Below are 20,554 nucleotides of genomic sequence, written 5' to 3' on the forward strand. Positions count from 1 at the left end.
AAGTTGGCTTTGGGAATGAATATCATATTAATTTTTTAGTTGATTATTGTTTTTTCAATTAAGTCTCATTTTTTATATAATTTTATTAAGTAAAAATTATATAAGGAAAAAGCTTTGTGGGTGTAATTTAATCAGCAAAGTAAGAGTTATTGTTGGTAAGATTTGTTATTGTTAACATTACACTTAAAAAAAAATATGAAATAAAAAATCAATTTTAGAGAAAAAAAATTAATTATTATAGTAACTAAATTAGAGATTATTTTAAAAGTTAAAAAAAATAAATTTTAAATTAGTTTATATATTGTTAGATGGTTTATAAATTTGTATCTAATTAGTAACTAAGGTTTTAACTATCAATTATTTAATTTTTAAATTTGGTAAAAAAATATTGATTGTTAATTAGATACCAATTTATAAACTATTTAATAATAATATAAATTAATTTAAAAATCAAAATTTTTTTAGTCTTTATAATGGTCTCTAATTAACAAATAATTATTTTTTGTCACTAAAAATTAGTTTTTATTTTATGATTTTCTTGTAGTGTTATATATTAAGAAAAAAAAATATTTTATCACTATATATAAGGTTTAGTCATGTATAAATAAACTAAATAGGTGTATTATCCTTAATAAATAAAAAAATTATTTTCGATCAAAATTATAATAATATAAGTCGTTTTTATTTATATTTATATAATTATCACTAAAAATATATTAAGTAAAGACTAATTAGTTATTAAGTTAATTTTTTTTATTAATAATAAAATTACTTTAGATATCATAATTTTTTTAGTTTTTAAAATAATTTTAATTTAATTAATTTAGTGATTAATTATTTTTTAAAATTAAATTTTATTTAATATTTTTTTTCTTATAGTGTAATTATTATTTAATTTTGTACATTATTATTTAAAATTAACTAAATTATTTTTATGTATTTTAAAAAGATTGGAGGTAGTATTATATATATCATAAATGAATTTTGATTAATATTTATGAATAAATAAAGAGTATGGTCTTGGTCAATACTCAGTAGTGGGCTGACGCAAATTTGCAAATGGATTTATTTGGTGCCTTCTCTTTTATTATTGACAAAATTAATATATAATTTAGCTAAAAAAATTAAATTATTAAATGAAGGTTAAAAATCTATGGCACATCAAATAAAAAATATTTGGTGTAAATATTAATTGAAATAATTTATAGATATAAAATATTTATTTACTTGATTATACATTTTTTTCTTTCTAGAATACAAAAATATTCTTAATATGTTTATATTATTATTAAATCAAAGCTATATTGTTTTTTAAAGATTGAATTAGGATTAGGATAACAGATCACAATCTTAAAAAAGGTATCGATAATCTATGTGTATCAAAAATATGAATAATTAAGAAAAAGCCACTCATAATAAGATTGAGTTAGGATTAGATAATGAGTATTAAAATATTTAGAGATTGTAATCCAAAAGAGGTTTCAAAAGGAGATAATGAAAATTAAACATGCTAAAATAATAAAGATATGGAATGAGATAAAACTATAAATTCTTAAGAGAAATTACAAAAACATGTTTTCGAGTACTGTTTTTAAAATATTTGTTACTGATTGAAAAATATAAAATTGCGCGAGCCCAATTTCTTATCTAACGAATTCACCTTTTATTCTTAATTTTCTAAAATTCTATAAAAATAAAATCGAGACGAAATTATAAATTTATTTTGTCACAATTCCTAAATTATGTTATGCGAGTCATTTTAGAATACTACAACAATATTTACTTTTAGTAATGTGTGAAGAATTAAAATCAATCTGAATTTTTTTATGAAGCTCAAACACTTCTCTTAAATGGTGTGTCAGTGTCAGATACTCATATCGGACACCGACCCTCGTATGACACTTGTAAAACACACATTCGTAAAATGTCCAATTTAAAAAGTATTTATTGGATTTCTGACAATTCTAGTACGGATCTAAAACAATTTTAAAAAATAAAAATACATTAATTTTCTAAAAACTCAAACTTAATGTATAAATTTTTATTATAATTATAAAAATAAGAAACAAATTCTTTTGAAACAGTCATGAAAAACATTTTTTTACTCTAAAAAATAATCTAAAACATATATTTGTACATAAATTTTTATTGTCAATTTATATAATTCATAATTATAATATATATATATATATATCCATATTTTCGTGTTTTACATTTTAAATATTATACGTTTCTTTGTATCGTATGAGTGTTCGTGTAATATATCTATTACATTTTAAATATTATACGTTTCTTTGTTTTTATCGTATGAGTGTCTATCTGTTACATAATTTTTGACAGATATAAAAAGTAGAATATTTAGTTTTATAATTCAGTTTAGGTTTGTATAAATTGCAAAATGCTTATCTTTTATGGTGGGCTACCATGCTTCACTGTGATATTTTCTCTCCTAAATTCTACGTGTGATTATACATAGTCAGATAGCACCCATTATCATTCATAGAAAACATCAACGTCGTGACCCAATTTTAATCACCGAATCAATTTCACAGAACAACGTTGATGACGTCATTGATTGATGTGTTCGTAATCACCCTTTATAGGCCATGCTGATTCACACATTCATTGCTTCCTCTTCTTTCTCTCTGCATATTACCTTACCAAGAGAATAAACAACTAATTTTATTGTCTTTCAAATTTCAATCTCTGAATTCACTTATCACTCTTCTTCATTAGATCTTAAATCAGATCTGATATCATATCAGAATATCAGACAGGATTGTTCTTCCATATACCAATATAGTCTCACATCGCTCAGGAATCGAGACTAAAGGCAGTTTATATACTTCCTCCTCCCTTCATCTTTGAGGCGCCTTTTAAGGACAAAATTGTGACGGAACACCGACCTCCAAAGTGGACAATACCTCAGATGCGGTGATTGACTCTAGCAATGCTGTCCAACGACTTGGGGTCGGAACAAGTGTATAAGAGATTTTACAGTACAAATTTTATGTTGATTTTGTAAGATTGATGTGTAGATTTTATATTGATTAAAAATAGAAATATTTCATAATCAGAAATATTTGATGTGAGGGCACTTGTTTATTGTTATGGATAGTTGTGAATGTGTATGAGTTGGATAATTAAGTAGTTAGTGCAGTGAGCATCAGCGCATGCTTGGCCAATGACGTATACTTGTATTTGATGTAGAACATGTAATCATATCATATTTCTCATAGCCACTCCTCTTTTAAATCTTTGCTTCACTCCTCTTTAAATCTCCTATTTATTTTATGGCATGAAGTGAAAAACGTGTTTTGTCTTAATTTATCTTCAAATGCACCCATCAATATATCTGATTACAAAAAAAAAAAAATCAAAACTCAGAGAAGCTGTGAAAGATTCTAAAGTAGTTTAAATTTTTAAGTAAATTTATAGGGTTAAATATATTTTCTGTATTAATACAAGATTCGATTTTCTTTCTAGTCTAAATTTTAAACCTATTATTTGTTATAAAAAAATTATTAAACTGAAATTTTCTTTATGTAACAAATGAATTTTCAGATGAGTCATGATGAAAAATTTTAACATCTTAATCTATATTAGAACTTTATTTGTCACGTAACAAAAACTGATAATGACTCATTCTAATAGTTTTGTTAATATACAAACCCAAAAAATCTCAAATTTGGATTAGAGACGAAAATTAATTTTGTGTAAAAGTATCGGGACAAAAAACATAGTTAATCCATTTATTAATAGGTAGAGTTATTATAATTGTAAAACTTTTAATGTAAGACTTATGAATAAAATGAGGGTGTAAATATTTTAAGATAGTTAAGTGTGAGTTTGACTTGAGTTTAAGTTGATTTAAGATTTCAGATGTAAACTTATCTAAATAATGGAGTGCTAATAGAAATTTAAAATTTAAAACAAACTTATTTGTTTTCCTTTTGAAAAATGATAACCGTAGTTTTCACTTTCTCCAAACTACCTTATTCTTCATTTCTTTCCCTTCTTTCAAAATTTTACAATTTAAATCTCTCTCATTTTCTGGATTGGTTTTCAAGAGTACAATCATGTAGGAAATAGAGTGGAGCAAGGCTAAGTGTGTTTTATCTTCTCCCTTTAATTTCAAATTGTTTATCAAAGAATAGACATGCAAACGTTTGAGAATAACTAAAGTATGAATTTTATTACAAGAAAATCATTAAATCACTAGTACAAAATTTCAAAAAGGTGACCCAAACAAATACGATTTTTATAAAATAATTGTTAAAAAAGAGACAGTAGCAATTTTGTAATTATTTTTTTTAAAAGACGCGCTACTAGAAAATTATTGAATAGAAATTAATTTTAGAGACAAAAAATAATTAGTTGTTATAATGATTAAATTAGATACTATTTTAGAGACTAAAAATGAAAGTCAGATAGAGACGCGTAAAAAATGAAAGTTGCTCAAATGAGGTAACGAACGCGGTAGTTAATATTTGAAGGGGATTGGGTCGATCAAAATTCCAAAAATCCACAGTTTACTATTATTTTTTTTTTATTTAGGTGTTTTTCAAGTATTTTCATGTTTTAGTTCTCATACTTTCACTTGTCAGAAAATTCTGAAATTCTGTATCGTGTTTCCTAATATAAATTAGAGTTATCAAACCATTATGATTATATTACATTCGCAAATTTATTATATATTACATTACATAATGTTATGTGTTCTAACATGAAATCTTATTATTTTAGTGTTTATTTTGGATATAACATGTTGAGTTTGATGGAAGGTGTAAATCCAAAGAAACTCACTTGGATGGAACTTAAGGTAACCATCACTTTAGGATAAATGAATTATTAGAATAATATAAACTTTTTTCATATATTTATAAAACTTTTGTTAGAATGTTATATGTACTAATGTATTGTGTGTTGATTTCATATTGCATTATTGTTATGGAAATTTGATATTTTTATGTAGGATAGTATATATATATATATATATATATATATATATATAAAATAAAATATTTAAGAAAAACACTTATGACGACAATTTCAGCCTGGAACTGTTTCTAAAAATATAATTTTTTTTAATCTTTTCATTGTTTGTTTGGTAGAATAACGACAGTTCTAGAACCATCGTTAATATGGTTTTATAACGATAGTTCTAGAACGTCGTTATAAATAGCTAATTTACAACAACACCTAGAATAACGACAGTTCCCGAATCGTCTTTATATGATCTTTTTAACCGTTGTTAAAACACTATTTTGTTTTTTTTATCAACAAAGAATAAATAAAATTAAAAATGGGACACTTCAGGGGTGTCTCAACCCGTATACAATAGGCAAAAACACAATACAATAGAAGCCTTTGGTTCTTGACCACCAGAGAGCACCTACAAGGCTCACAAAACCAGTTGAATGATGCGGTTAAAGCACTATTTTGTACTAGTGAATAGAAATCAATTTTAAAGACAAAAAATAATTAGTTGTTATAATGATTAAATTAGATATTATTTTAGAAACTAAAAAAATTATTAGTTTCTATTTTAATTAGCTACCAAAGTTTTAACGTTATTTTAAATAGGTTCCTTTGTTTATTTTAAGATTTATGTCTCGAATTAAATCTCATGTCTTAAAACAATCCTAAAATTAGTTTATTTAATAATTTTATTAGTACTTGACAAATTAATTAACTAAAATTGTATTTAAAATAGACGGTTGATTATATGGAATAAAGACATTAATTAAGAATCTTGATTAAGAAAGGAATTGCAATCACATTTAAGTTCCTTTCATCTTCTCCCATTACTTAAAAAGGAAAAGTAATATAATTTTGATGTCCGATTTAGATAAAAAGTAATTTGACTTCACCAAATATTTCATCTTCTTCCACCGTTTCAATTTTTCAAAAATTTAATAATTAAATAAGTGATTTTAGTATATAATATTAGATTTATTTAAAAGTTGAATCCTGATTTTTTCCATCTTAAAACATCATAAGTAAATTTTTAACAATCAATAATTACTAAAAAAATAATTAAATATAAACTAATTTAGAGATAAAAATAATTAATCAATGTATTTATTAAATTAGATATTATTTTATATATTAAAAAATTATTAATATTTAATTTATAAAATAATATTTAACTTATTTAATGTAATGATTAATTATTTTTTATTTTTAAATTAGTTGATATTAATGATTCTTTTTATAGGAATGAATTATATTGAAGTGGAAGATTAAACTAGCACCAACATGAATGATAGATAACCCACACACTACTTATCAATTAGGTTCCTGTGTGAATAGATAATAATTCACACTTTTTTTTTTTCGTTTAGACTTGTATCTAAAGCGTTCCTAACATAATATATGTCTTATTTGTGTTACTTAATTCCAAAAAACTTTGTTTAATTACTTTGATAGAATACAAATAGATTTTTCTGACCTCTTCTACTCTATTTATATTTTAATTACAATTATCTTCTTTTTTTAGTTTGTGTATAGAGTTAGAGATGAATAGGAAAGATAAAGTAAATGATAAATTATTAATAAGTTATTTTTTATAGTCGTCCTTGTATCTTTTCGATTTACGAGTGCGTGCTGATCAAATGTAGCCATATAATCGTTTTTGTAAATGTAATATAGTCACATTTGTTTTGTCTTTCTGCACTAGTGTTGGTATTGAATTGATAAGTTTTTGTTATTAAGGAAGTAAAATAAGATTATATTAAGGAGATTAAAAATATAATCTTAAAAAAAAGTGTAAAATAATGTTATATATATAATATATTTTTTTAAAATATTTGTAATATATTATTATATATAGAGTATAAACAAGCTATGTTTGATGAATGATTGAGGCAACATAAAAAGGTATTATTCATGAAGAGATAAATTTAGGATCTAAATTGTGTCAAAAAGAGAAAGAAGGACTATCTCAAACGCTTCAAATTTAGCTAAGCAAAACTTCCTTCATTAAACCTTCTTGTTGCTAGTCCTTTTTTTTATATATTTAAGAATATAAATACTTTTATTTTTATTTCTTATTGAAATTAGAGAAACTTAAAAATTAACTATTAGAAAATAGACTTAAGTGTAACTTAAACTTATAAAATCGACTTATAAGATAAAATTTGCATCTATTTAAAGAAGTGAACTTAAAAGTTTAACTCAATTGTTGATAAAAAAAAGTTTAATTCAATTTTACAAAACCGATTCATAAGGTAATGTTTGCATTCATCTATATACTATAAAGTGTTTTTATCTTTAGTCAATGTGTAATTTCCAACATTAACTTTTTTATTTTTTACATTTTTATTATTTCTTACATCATTTGATGTTTATAAAAGAAATCTATGCTAAATAATGCACTCTTTCAAAATTATTAGTAAGTTGAGTTGTGAATAATCTATTATTTATTAATTAAATTTTCGAAAAGTTATAACAAAACTAATATATCGAGTAATACTTCCAATCCAATCATGTATTATATATTGGAACAAAGGTAGCATATGATTTTGATCAGCAAAATAAGTTATTGCGTACAAGGTTGAAACCCACGATTGGTCATGGGTACCACCATTTATGAAATAACACTTTTACAAACAATTTTAGAAAAACAAATCTATTCCTTTGGCTTTTCTAGTTCCAAACATTTCTTATGTGTCTAGACAATTTTTTCTGTAAAAGTTTCTGAACAAAAAATAATAAAAAATGCACAAAATGAAAACTAATTTAACACATGCTAATTTGTTGAAACTCTCTATTATAATTTATCTAAAAAATTAGTTTTTGTTCCTGATAGAGAGATGAACCTAGATAACTATTGAAGGTTTTGTCTTCCTCCTTCCTTCGGGCAGATTGTTAGGGTTTTGTTGTGATCCTTCTGGTCTTCGCACTACTCCTTCGGTTCTCAGTCTCGGGTGAGTGACAAATGGGGGAGGTACTTGCAGAAGACACTCCGACGCTAAAATCAGTAAAGAGGGTGTTCGACACTCGGATATGTACAGTGATAATGATGTACCTTATTCCTTGAAATGTGTGCTATTTATATTATTTTAATGAGCTTACCTTATTGGGTCTGATTAGTGGAATGAATAACACTTATGGTTGTATTACCCAATTCTTAATTGTAATTTAGTTTCACCGACCTTGATTTGAGCGTTAATGATTAAATGTGTCGGTCGGCCAGGCTGTCCGTGAGGATCTCGGTCAGCTCAGTCAAGGGGATCGAGTCTCGGTGAACTTAGTGTCGCCCCATACCAATACAGTTTTAATCTATAAAAACTTAAGAAGAAACTTATTCAACTTTTTTTGAACTTCTTAGACATAGTTTAAATGGATTTGTATATATGTATGTATATACATGGAAAGGATACGTAAAAAGTTTGCATGGACTAAGAAACTTCTCAGTGATTTTGGTTTAAATTAAGTGTGATTAAATGGAAAGGGCCCTTGATAAAAAGGAAAGGACAAAAATTAGTGAATAAGCAAAGCACTATATTTGGTTTCTCTCATTAATCCTCTGTTTTCCAATATTCATTATCTTCACTTGTGATGTTCCACTATATTAGGTTGCCTAATAAACCTGTTTCTTAAATAGATGCTCCAATTATGAAGAAAAAAAAAAAAGCACTACAACTGCACTTTCTCTCTCTTTTTTATGTAGTAATGATGCTGGTAATCATACCTAAATGTAGCAGTTTCTTTTTAGACCTTTCTCTCCAACAAATAACACTTTTGAAACAGTCTCTAAAAAATATAAAAAAGAAAACAAGAATGAACACTTGGATTTCCAACACCATTACCTCATCTCAATATTACCTGTCTGGCATTAATTATTAGTGAGCAAAATAAGAGATATTCTTGGAATTATTAGATACTTTAGCTATTATTTTCTCCCCACCTAAATTTTTTTTACTATTGTTATTAATTCAAATTTTATTAATTTTAAATGTTAGTTATTAATTCAGATTTTATTATTACTTTTAAATTATAATTTTATTATATATATTATTGAAGTAAATCAATGAAAATAAATGTATCAGTTCAATATTTTGTAATTTCGTAGTAATGTTGACTTATGTTATTTTCTTCAATTCGTTTTTATTAACGTTAATAATTTATTAACATTAATAATTTATTAACATTAATAATTTATTAACTGCATAATTCATATAACATGTTTATACATTCAACATGATAGAGTGAAGTTAAAGGCAATTGATTCGTGCACCTAATCAATTTTTAAAATTTTAAAATTGTTTCTGATTCTGAAACTAAAATTATACATCTATTTAAAAATTGCAGAGAACATTTTACTTATTTTACGTGAGTAGTTGGATGTGGCTCTAAATTTTTTGGGTGCATAAAACAATTGAAGATTAGTTAAGTTTTAGGGTTCAGTTTTTCAGAACATTTCTTTCTCCACTTCTATAGTTTGTGCATGTAACTTCATACTTCATGCTTGGTGAAAAGTTAAATTTAACCTTAATGAAATTATTATTTTCTTCCTTTGTAAAATTTGAAAGTAAATTTTGAACTCTAAATTTTAGAATTCAAAAGTTATAATGACTTTTGAATTCTAAAATTTGAAGTTGACTTTCAAATTTTACAAATACCTTTTCTAGATTTAAAAAGACTTTTAAATTGTAAAGTTTGGAAGTCAACTTTATATTTTGAATTTTATAATTTAAAAGTTATTTTTAAATTCAGAAAATGAATTTTAAATTGTAAAATTTAAAATATAATTTTTAATAATATTTTTGGAATTACAATAATTATAGGGCATGAAGAAAACTATGGAGGTGCAATAAGAAATTACCAGTTTTCCATTATTCAAGCCAATGGAACGTGGGCTTGTCTGAGAGCTCTTGAACATTTGTGGTGAATATAAATGACAAAGTGAGAATTACTGATAGAATTCATGGTGGTGGAAAATAATGCATGAAATGAATTGAATTAGTATAAAACTGAATTAAATTTTAGAAGCAGTTTGACAAAAATAAACTAAATCAGATTTTGAAGATGTTTAAAAGATAAAATTGAAACAATTTCAAACAAATTTAATTAATAAAATAATGAATTTAATCTTTTAAAATATAACCAAATTTACAACCTTTATAATATTATATTCTTTAGAATTACATTTTTAGGAATATGATTTTCATGAATCAAATTTAATAATTTTAAAAAATAAACAGTTAAAAATAAAAAATGAAATAAAATAAAGTGGGGAAGATGCAATTATTATAGAAAATAACTTTGAGTGAATATATATATATATATATAGAGAGAGAGAGACCTTTAACCGTATGAATGAAAAAAAATATTTATAGAAGGAAAATAACTAAAAAGATTGTTAAAAAACTAAAATTTACAAATTCATTTTAACTTGTACATAACATCATTTTAACGTTTAAAAAGTATTAATTATTTTTAACTTATAATTTTATTTAAACATATATTAAATATGAAACATTTTTATCCATTGAAACTAACAATTTTTTTTAAAAAAAATCAACTAAATGTGTGAATGTGATAGTTAAAACTTAATTTTGCGCAAATTTTGTTATGAAAATGACATATACGTCCTTATTACTTCATCAGGATAAGAATATTAAAATCGTTCTAATCATCAATATCACACGTAGCATGAGAAAATTGAAAAATACAATATTATTATTATATCGTAATATTCCATTTACAACTAAACTTTATATACACCTCTTATTCTCTTGCATTTTTTAAATTCCGTAATTACAAATAATTTCGTAGAAATTATTTTTAATGAATTCATAATAAAAATAAGAACTAAAATTCTCAAAATTATATATTTTTTTTAAAAAAACTTAAAAATTCCAATATACAAACTTTTTTTAAAATTTATCAAACAGGCATTCTTATATCCTTTGTTTAAAATAAAATTAATTGATTTGATTTTTTAGTTTATTTTGAATTTACGATTTAATGTTTTTAACATTCTAAAATGTTTGATTTTTTTTTTTGAACAAAAATTGTTTATTTTGGATAATTCCAATGAAGACTTCATAAAGCGCCCATTGAAATAAAGATAAGAAAGAAAAAAAAATTATCATATTAAATCTTAACGGACGGGAAAATTACGAAAGAGTGTTGAAAAGATTGGGGTGGAGAAGGCGAAGAAAACGCGTTCATCTCTGAAGAGCTGAAAATAAGGTAGCGTTGTCCATTTTTTGATCCCTAATTTCAATTGTGCGTTTTCGTTGTTATGGAATGTTCTGTGCCGATCTTTTGTTTCGCGTGAATATAGGCTCGTCTTGTTATTCGCAACTCTTTTCGAGATGTTGATCGCCAACTGCAACAAACCAATTGCAAGATAATTAAATTCATTGCAAGATTAGATGATAACGGATTTCTTTTTTTTATTGATGTTGATCCCGTGGAGTTGATGTTAGCAGGAAGAATCAGAATGGTTTTTTTTTTTGTTTTTTTTTTCTGTTTTGGTTGAGTGAGTATTTTGTGATTTCTTCTTCAAGAAATCAGATCTATGTTGACTTAGAGGATCAAAAATAGACATAAAACTGAGAATACGAAAATGAAGTTAGAATGCACACTTAGTGTTCTGTAAGCATCCACCCAATGCTAACCCTTCTGACTGAATTGGCAATTACCGTTCCTTTGCCTTTAATAGATAATTAGTGCAATGGTGTGACTCTGTCACTAACTGAATTTTCTTTGTTGATAGTTTATATTTGCTGCATGTTACGTACGTAAATGTTCATTATGTTTGGGTTGGTCATACTAGTGGAATTGCCCTGAGAGTAATATCTGAAAATATTTCATAAAAAAGGGTGATATGGAAGTGGTCATGGAATTCAAAGTTGCTAGAACTTTTTTTCAGTTGCGTGTGTTGTATTAATTTCATTGGATGCCTTGTTTTATTTCTTATTATACTTATCTAATGGTTTGCTAATTTAATAATTTTGTCCTTTACACTATGAATGCATTTTAATACTTATTTACCTTATGATTGGTGTGTGAGAACGAGATCAAGAGATGATAAAAAAACTGGGTTTCTCTGGCAATGCACACAAAGACACTGAACACATGCAATGATTTCAATTGATTGTAATTGATTAGGCCGAATGAAACACAGGGTATTATGTTGGGAATATCTGATATTTTGGATCCTCAAAACAGATTTGGACTTGTAGGAAATATCAGAAAGTTATATGGATATCAAATCACCGAGCAAGAAGGCACCTGAGGAGCTGTCACGTGAGTTGCTTATTGCTATCTCTGATTGTTTACCTGATAAAATTCTGGATTCAGATATTGTGAGTGAAAGCGAGGACGCAGATGGCTTTGGAAGACCCAATGTTGATTGGGATGACAAGTTTAGGTCAGAATTGATTTCAATCTCCTATGTTGAATCTCCCGATGTCAAAATCTGATAAAACCTCATCAGGGGAATATAGACTGTAATATATGCTACACTTATTTTTTCTTATGTTTTGAATTTCTGCTGTACCGAATGTTATGAATTGGTTATGGCTATCCAGTGTGGACTATCTTCCAACCACATGTTTTCTCCACTCACATGCTTTGTTTTGTATTCTGTTATATCTTTTTTAAAATAAAAATTTTCATGTTATTCATCATTATTTAACATGGTATCACAGCTATGCTGACACCTCAAGTAACAACAATAATTTGTCATCATATGAAAAAAATATTGGGGATACCAAAATCCATATGTTAACAAAAATATAAGTAACTCTAAACCTGATTTTTCCACAGTAATTAAGACAAGTAACAAAGATATGAGTAACTCTAAATCGATATAAGAGTGATGGTTAGAGTGGAACATGATATTGGTAATTGGATTCTAGATGAGACTGGTCATTTCACTCTTAAATCGGCTAGGACTTTTTTCTTGGATCCAAGAGTTTCTTGTGGTTGGAGTAAATTTATTTGGTCTTCATATCTTCCGCCTTCCAAAACTTTTGTCCTTTGAAAAGTTTTCATGGGCGGCTTCCTACAGATCAAGATATTCAAAATAAAGGTCTTCATATTTGTTCTATGTGTATGCTTTGTGAAAAACACGAGGAATCTATTGAACATTTATTTTTTGAATGTTCTAATGCTTTGCGTATTTGGAGTTGAGTTCGCCAAATTTTTCCTACTTCTCATTTCTCTAATAAGGATGATCTTCTCTCTTTTATTAAGAGTGATGGTAGTCCTTTGGTTAAATTGAGTAAGCTTGCTGTGATAACTTTTTCTATTTGGATGATATGGCGTATCAGGAATTATACTCGTTTTCAGGATAAGATTGAGGTTTCTAGGGCTATTTCGGTTATAAAAGATTTAACTCGTCTAGTGGGAAATTCGTCTAAAGTTTCAATGAAGAATGATATGTTGGATTTCAACATGATCAAGTTTTTTGGTATTCATACTCGTACTAGTAAATTTTTTCGTCCTCTTCCTGTTAGATGAGAGTTTCCTTCACCAGGCTAGGTTAAAATTAACACTGATGGGGCTGCTAACTGATTGCTGAGTTTTATGCGGTTATACATGCTATGGAGGTAGCTCAAAAGTTGCGACTTAATGTTTGGCTGGAATGTAATTCTGCATTGGTTTGTATTGCGTTTACTGCTAGAACTAATGTTCCTTGGATGTTTTGTAATCGATGAAATACTTATCTCAATTACTGTGGGAAATTCATGTTTAGAGTTACTCAATTTTTCGTGAAGGAAATGTGTATGCTGATAAGTTGGCTAATTTAGGATTTATTCATAGAAAATCTTTTCATTGGTATAATAGGCTACCATCTAGTCCGTTCTTAGAATTCTTTATGATTAGATATAGTCTACGTATGTATCGTTTTTGTCAAGTTGATATAGATACCTAACATGAAAGCTTGTACTTAATAAAATAAAATAAAAATAAAATGATGTTAGATAGAAAAATAAAAACAAAAAGATATTAAATGGAAAAATGAAAATTGTGTTATATGAAGAAAAATGTCGTTATTTGGAGACTATGGGTGACAATTTTGAGTATGTGTTAGTAACTTTCTTTTGCTGACAAAATGCCTGGTAAAATGGGGAGACATTTCTATTGCAAATTTGAAAACAATTTGTGAAGATAAAATGAGAATGAATTGACTTTTTACTTACACTTAAGATCTTTTCATAATTTTGGAAACAATAATAGCTTAAATGTACTTTTGGTTCTTCACGTATTGCGCAAGGGTTTTTTTTTTTTTTTTTCTTCTTTAGTGGAAGATAGTGGATAAGGAATTTTAAGAGTATAATATTTTTAGAGAATTTGAAATGATAAAATATAGTGTTTGAGTAAGAAATTTTAAAAGAAATTAAAATTTAAAGTTTAATAATAATAATTAGATTATTTAAAACTAGAGAATTTCAAATTTTTACATCCAATCTTTTGTTATTTCTTTATTACAATTATTAGAATTGCTTTGTTGTTATTATAAATTATTGTTTGATATAAGTATGACTTTTTTTAGTCAATCTAGAAAATTTAATTTTTATAGATGATATGTAGATTTTCTATTGACTTCTATGATATTATGATTAATTTTTTCTTAAAAACTCTGATGGTTTTTTTATCATTCACGCTAAAATTATTTTTTCTTCAATAGTTCGTTAGGATTTTCTTTTTCCTGTTACTTTCACTTAATAATATTAACTAAAGTATTTTTTGTCAATGAATTCTGACAAAAACATTTTAATATCAACTAAAATATTTTTATTTTGTTAACAATTGTTTTATATATTTTTTATATTTAGATAATTAAAATATTTTAATATTTTTTAAATGATTTTTTTTAATAAATTTAAATTACCTTGTCCAAAATAATTTGAAATAAAATTAATTTAAATATGATATATTTAAATATTTAAAAAAAAAACAAAGAATTTATGAAGTTGAGGAAAGGGAAGATGCATAATCAATATATTTGAGTTTCACGCAGTCCATTATTGATAAAGCCAAGGTTTTTTTAAATGTAGAGTATTTGAGCATGTCTAAATTTTTTTTATAACTCCTCTGAATCTGAGAGTTGTCTGTCTCACAAAAAAAACATTTTTGATGCCATGGTTACAAGCAAAACTAATATTATGTCTTTAAATCACCAGTACCATCAACTTTTAGAATTATATTATATTTTATTTTATTAATACTTACCCTTAAAAACCTGTTTTTGCCAAAATTATGTTTGGTCCAATTTCTCTTTATCAAGAAGAGAAAGTTCAAAACCGTTAGGACAATATTTATAACAATATATAAAGGAATTCTCTTTTTTTTACACATTTTATTTTCTCATTTTATCTTTTATAATATTAAATTTAACAAGTATTTATTTTAAATTTTAAATTTGAATCTTTAAAAATTTAGAAAATTTTGAATTTAAAAAAAAAAAATCCAATTTCTTACAATTTTACCCTTTAAGTAATTATTTTTTTAAAATTTAAATAAATATTGTTAATAAAAAAACCACCTATACAATCAAAAAGTAAAAAAAAATATATATATATATTTAAAAATAATAATTTTTGTCAAAAGGAAAAAATATATCGTATATTTATATTATTCCTCTTTTAATAAAATAATAATTTGTTTGTTTGTTTAATGTTATATTGAATAATTTATTTGTATTTTAAAATAATTCAATAATTTATTTTCTTACAATTAATGGTTATATATATAATAATTTTTTTTAATATATATATATAATTTATCCTTTAAAGAAAAAATATACTCTACTTTTAATAAATAAATTCATTAACAAATATACCTTCTTGAACACTAAATGATCATATTCTAAATTATTGCTTTTACATTTATATAATAAAAATATATAATAACATTTATAAGTTTATGTTGTATATTAATTCAATAAAATTAAAATTATTATAAATTTATTATACAATATTTATAATAAAATAACATAACAAATTTTAAAAATACAAGCACTAGAGATGAGGACGTTTGTATTTAAAGAAACATATTAAAAGATTTTAATTAAATATTATTTATCATATGCGAGCTTTAAGCGAACAACAAACTATTGCTAAAATTAGAATATTTTTAGAAGAAAATTATCACATTCAAACTTCTGATCTTATCCATGTCTTATATTTTTCTTGGATAATTTGTTATTTCAAAAATGGATAAAAAGTATTATGCACTAAATAATGTCATTTAATAAAGAAAATCATGCATATAATAAATTTGTTGATTTTAATAATAATTAGAAACCATATTAAGAATTATCTGTCATTATATTACATTTTAAAATTGTTTTATATGCATCGTTATATACTTTCAAAACAAAGTAGTAAGATTATTTTTCATTCTTTTCAATTATATATATATATATAAATAAATAAAAGTAAAAGAAGTTTTAAATTTTCCGAATTTGATTTTTTATCATAATCGTTAGATACATATAAAAAATTTAATGCTTAATTATTTATGAAAATCAGACTTAAAAGATGCATATAATAAGAAAAGGGTGAGGGACACTTTCAATATAGGAGTTTTCTAAAAGAAATTGTGAGAAGAATGTGAACTACTTATTTTAAATGCTTGAAATTTTTCATTATACTGAATTTTTTTAAAGTATTTTTATTTATTGTAGGTTTTAGTTGGAGCATGATACAAAAGATTCGTCACATTTTTTTTAGATCTAGATATAGGAATAAAAAAATAAATTAACTCATTCATTCTGACTTAAATTCGGTCATTTTGACATAATATTAAATATGATGTGTTCCTGAAGTTTGTAAGTTGAAAAAAGAACTCTGAAACAACGAAAGAGATCGAAATGTGGATAACCTATGACCTAAATTTAATAAGAAAATAATGCAACATTGATAAAGGAGGTCTTTTTTGACCAGTGGTAGTGGTATAAATTTGAGTTGAATATCCTTAAAATATGTAATTAAGCTGGAGATACACATGGAGTTATGCTAAGTGCTCAAGACATGGAAGTGAAACTAAAGATTCCTATGCAGCTAGATATCCGTGAGACATGGAGCTAAGTTTTGGTTTTGGTTTATGAATTGTCAAAAGAACATGTAGACATTATTTTAATATATCTATTATTATAAAAAAATTATTAAATAAAAATTCATTTTAGAGGTCAAAACTACCATATAGGTACTATTTTATTAAATAAAAAACAAATTTTTAAAAATAAAATAATTAGTTAATATTGGCTAAATTATATATTATTTTAGATATTAAAAAGATTATTGATATCTAAATTAGCTTTTTTTATAAAAAAAAAAATTCATGTTAGACATTACTATGCAACTTGACATCCCTCAAGTAACTACAATCATCTACCATCACATGAAACAAATATTATTAAAAAAAAGAAAAAAATACAAATATATAAGGAGACTAGGCCAAAACTCATATGTTAACAAAAATTATACATATTCATAAAGAATTATAAGAACATATTAGATGAAAGCCTATTATACCAATGAAATGATTCTCTATGAATAAATCCTAAATTAGCCAACTTATCAGCGCACGCATTCCCTTCATAAAAAATATGAGTAACCCTAAACCTATTTTTTCCACAGTAATTAATACAAGTATTTTATCGATTAAGAAGCATCCACGGAACACAAACCAAGGCAGAATCACATTCAAGCCAGACATTAGTAAGCCCCATCTTTTGAGTTTCCTCCATAACATGTATAACTCCATAAAACTCAGTGACCATAACAGTCTGAACTTCAAAAAACACAGAGAAAACACCAATAAATTTCCCCATACTCTCACGAAAAATATCACCACAAGTAGCAAGACCAGAATACCCCTAGCAGCCTCATCAATGTTAATTTTAACCCAGCTTGGTGAACGAAACTCCCATCTAACAGGAAGAGGATGAAGAACTTTACCACTACGAGTATTAATACCAAAAAACTTAATCACGTTGAAATCTAACATGTCATTCTTCATTCAAGCTTTATAAAATTTTCCCACTAGACAAGTTAAATATTTAATTATCGAAATAACTTTATAAACCTCAATCTTATCCTGAAATCTAGCATAATTCTTCATACGCCATATCATCCAAATAGAAAAAGTTACCACAATAAGCTTAATCAATTTAACCAAAGGACTACCATCACTCTTGACAAATATTCAAATCTAGCTTAATCGAAATAATATTCACCAGAAAAATCACCATATATTTTAAGAAAAATATTCAAATTAGTTTCTAAATTTGTATCTAATTAAGCTATCAAGGTTCCAACTACCAACTTTAGAGTCTAAATAATTGGTAGCTAAAACTTTGATAGTTAATTATATATCAATTTATAAAATATTTATCAACAATAGAAACTAATATAGATATCAATAAATTTTTTAATCTTTAAATTAGTATCTAATTTAATTAGTATAACAACTAATAATTTTTTATCTTTAAAGTTGATTTATATTTAATGATTTTATAGTCTCTTAGAAGTTTTGGCTTTTTTTTTACCTATGATCTATTCTGGTTGCTAGCTGTTATTGTATAAGGATTGAAACACTTCTAAAATATTTTTTTTTAATTTTATTTATTCTTAACAAAAAAAAATGAAACTAAGTTGAAGATATTCAATGTATAAAGTCAAAATGAAAATGCTCAAAATTGAAGCAAAACTATAAATGTTCGATGGCTAAAGTGGAGTAAAATATACTCAATGGTTTAAGGGTTTAAGGTTACATATCCAATGATAGAAAAAATGACAAATGGTTTGAGACAAGCCACTCTTAACATAGAGGTGTACTTTTCTTGAAAAGTTTTATTAAAATTAAGAAAATACAAACACAAGTTAAAATATATTTTCTAATATACCAAAATGAATTAGTTCAACTATTTTTTAAATTCAAATTGTAATTGAATTTGCAATGAAAATTCAGTTCGCTATGAGTATAAATTTGTCGTATTTCACCATCTATAAATATTCCATGTGACATATAAATAATTATCAATACGTAAAATAATATACATATAAGTATTTCATGTGACATTGATACATAAAATAATATACATCTATAAGTATTCCATGTGACATAATACATAAAATAACTAATATACTTATCTTGCATGTGTGAAGTTTACCAATACAGAAAATTGCATAAGATATTCCTCGTATGAACGTGGTTGCATAAAAGAGAAAGAAAAAAAAAATTCATATACTTTCGTATAATTAAAGACAAACTCTAGAAATATTTAAGGAAGAAACTTCTGAGAGTAAACAAACTTTAAAGGTATAATTATATATTAAAACGGTGTCAAAGTAATATTTTCTTTGTAGTAAACTTGTTGTGCACTTCAAATTGAGTAATGTTAAAGGAGTTTAGTGAATATACAACGTCATATCAACCAACCTGTTGCCACCTTTTTTTTTTTTTTATAAAGTTTTCGTGTTAAGCATTACTATGCAACTTGACATCTCAGCTAAACTGACACCTCAAGTAACAACAATCATCTGCCATCACATTAAAAAAAATATTATTAAAAAAAAGAAAACAAAATACAAAAACATGGGGGATTAGACCAAAACTCATATGTTAACACAAACGATACATAGGTAGATTATACCTATTCATAAAGAATTCTAAGAACAGATTGAGAAATCCAATGAAACATAAACAAAGTGATGGTAGGAAAGTCTGGGAATCATAGAATTTATCAAAGTTCATAGGTTACAAACTACAATTTTCTAGGCTGTGATTTTGATATGTTCCTACATTTTGAACTAACTTTTAACTATATATTCTATATATAAGGTGACCCCTAATTCACCATAAATTTAGGTATGTCATCTCGTTATATATTGGAGTATAACACAATTAACTGCTAATTAACCAATTGAGTAAATAATTAATTTTAGAGTTGGGTCCCAAAAATCTTTGCTTAATTTTTCACTCAAATAATTAGTCAAATATTAATCTCATCACCATGCACACAAGTATGCTGATACATTAAAATATTATTATATTATTATTATAAGGAATTGTGAAGTCAGTGCTTTTTTAGTATTTCCGTATCAAACAATTTTTATGCTTTTTTTTATTCATAAAAGTATTTCAATTTTATGTAATCAGTGTAACTTGCAAAAGAGTTGTTTATCAAAGAGTTTATGCATTAACTGTGTAAAACCTTTTAAATGTTATGTATCAAGTCTCAAATCACATAAGTAGGCAAATAAGTTTTTTTTTAAATAAAAATTTTCAGGTTAGACATCACTATACAACTTGACATCTCAACTATGCTGACACCTATAAGTAACAACAATTATTTACCATCGCATGAAAAAAGTATTATTAAAAAAAATAAAATAAAATAAATACAAAAAATATGGAGAGACTAAATCAAAACTCATATATTAACAAAAACGATACATACATATGTAGACTATATCTATTCATAAAGAATAAAGAATTTTAAGAACAGACTAGACGATAACCTATTATACTAAAGAATATAATAAAAAAGATTCTCTATGAATAAATCATAAATTAG

The 20,554-nt window shown here is 25.0% G+C and overlaps 1 long non-coding RNA gene across 1 annotated transcript; it reads left to right on the forward strand.

Annotated features, from left to right (window-relative positions):
- The first annotated feature begins 11,011 nt into the window (after positions 1-11,011).
- LOC137809986 (uncharacterized) lies at positions 11,012-12,588 on the forward strand. Its single transcript, XR_011080829.1, has 2 exons — positions 11,012-11,205; positions 12,190-12,588. It is a non-coding gene; the product is annotated as an uncharacterized lncRNA (long non-coding RNA).
- The last annotated feature ends 7,966 nt before the right edge of the window (positions 12,589-20,554 follow it).

The sequence above is a fragment of the Phaseolus vulgaris genome, chromosome 2, assembly GCF_000499845.2.
Source record: "Phaseolus vulgaris cultivar G19833 chromosome 2, P. vulgaris v2.0, whole genome shotgun sequence".
Lineage (NCBI taxonomy): Eukaryota > Viridiplantae > Streptophyta > Magnoliopsida > Fabales > Fabaceae > Phaseolus > Phaseolus vulgaris.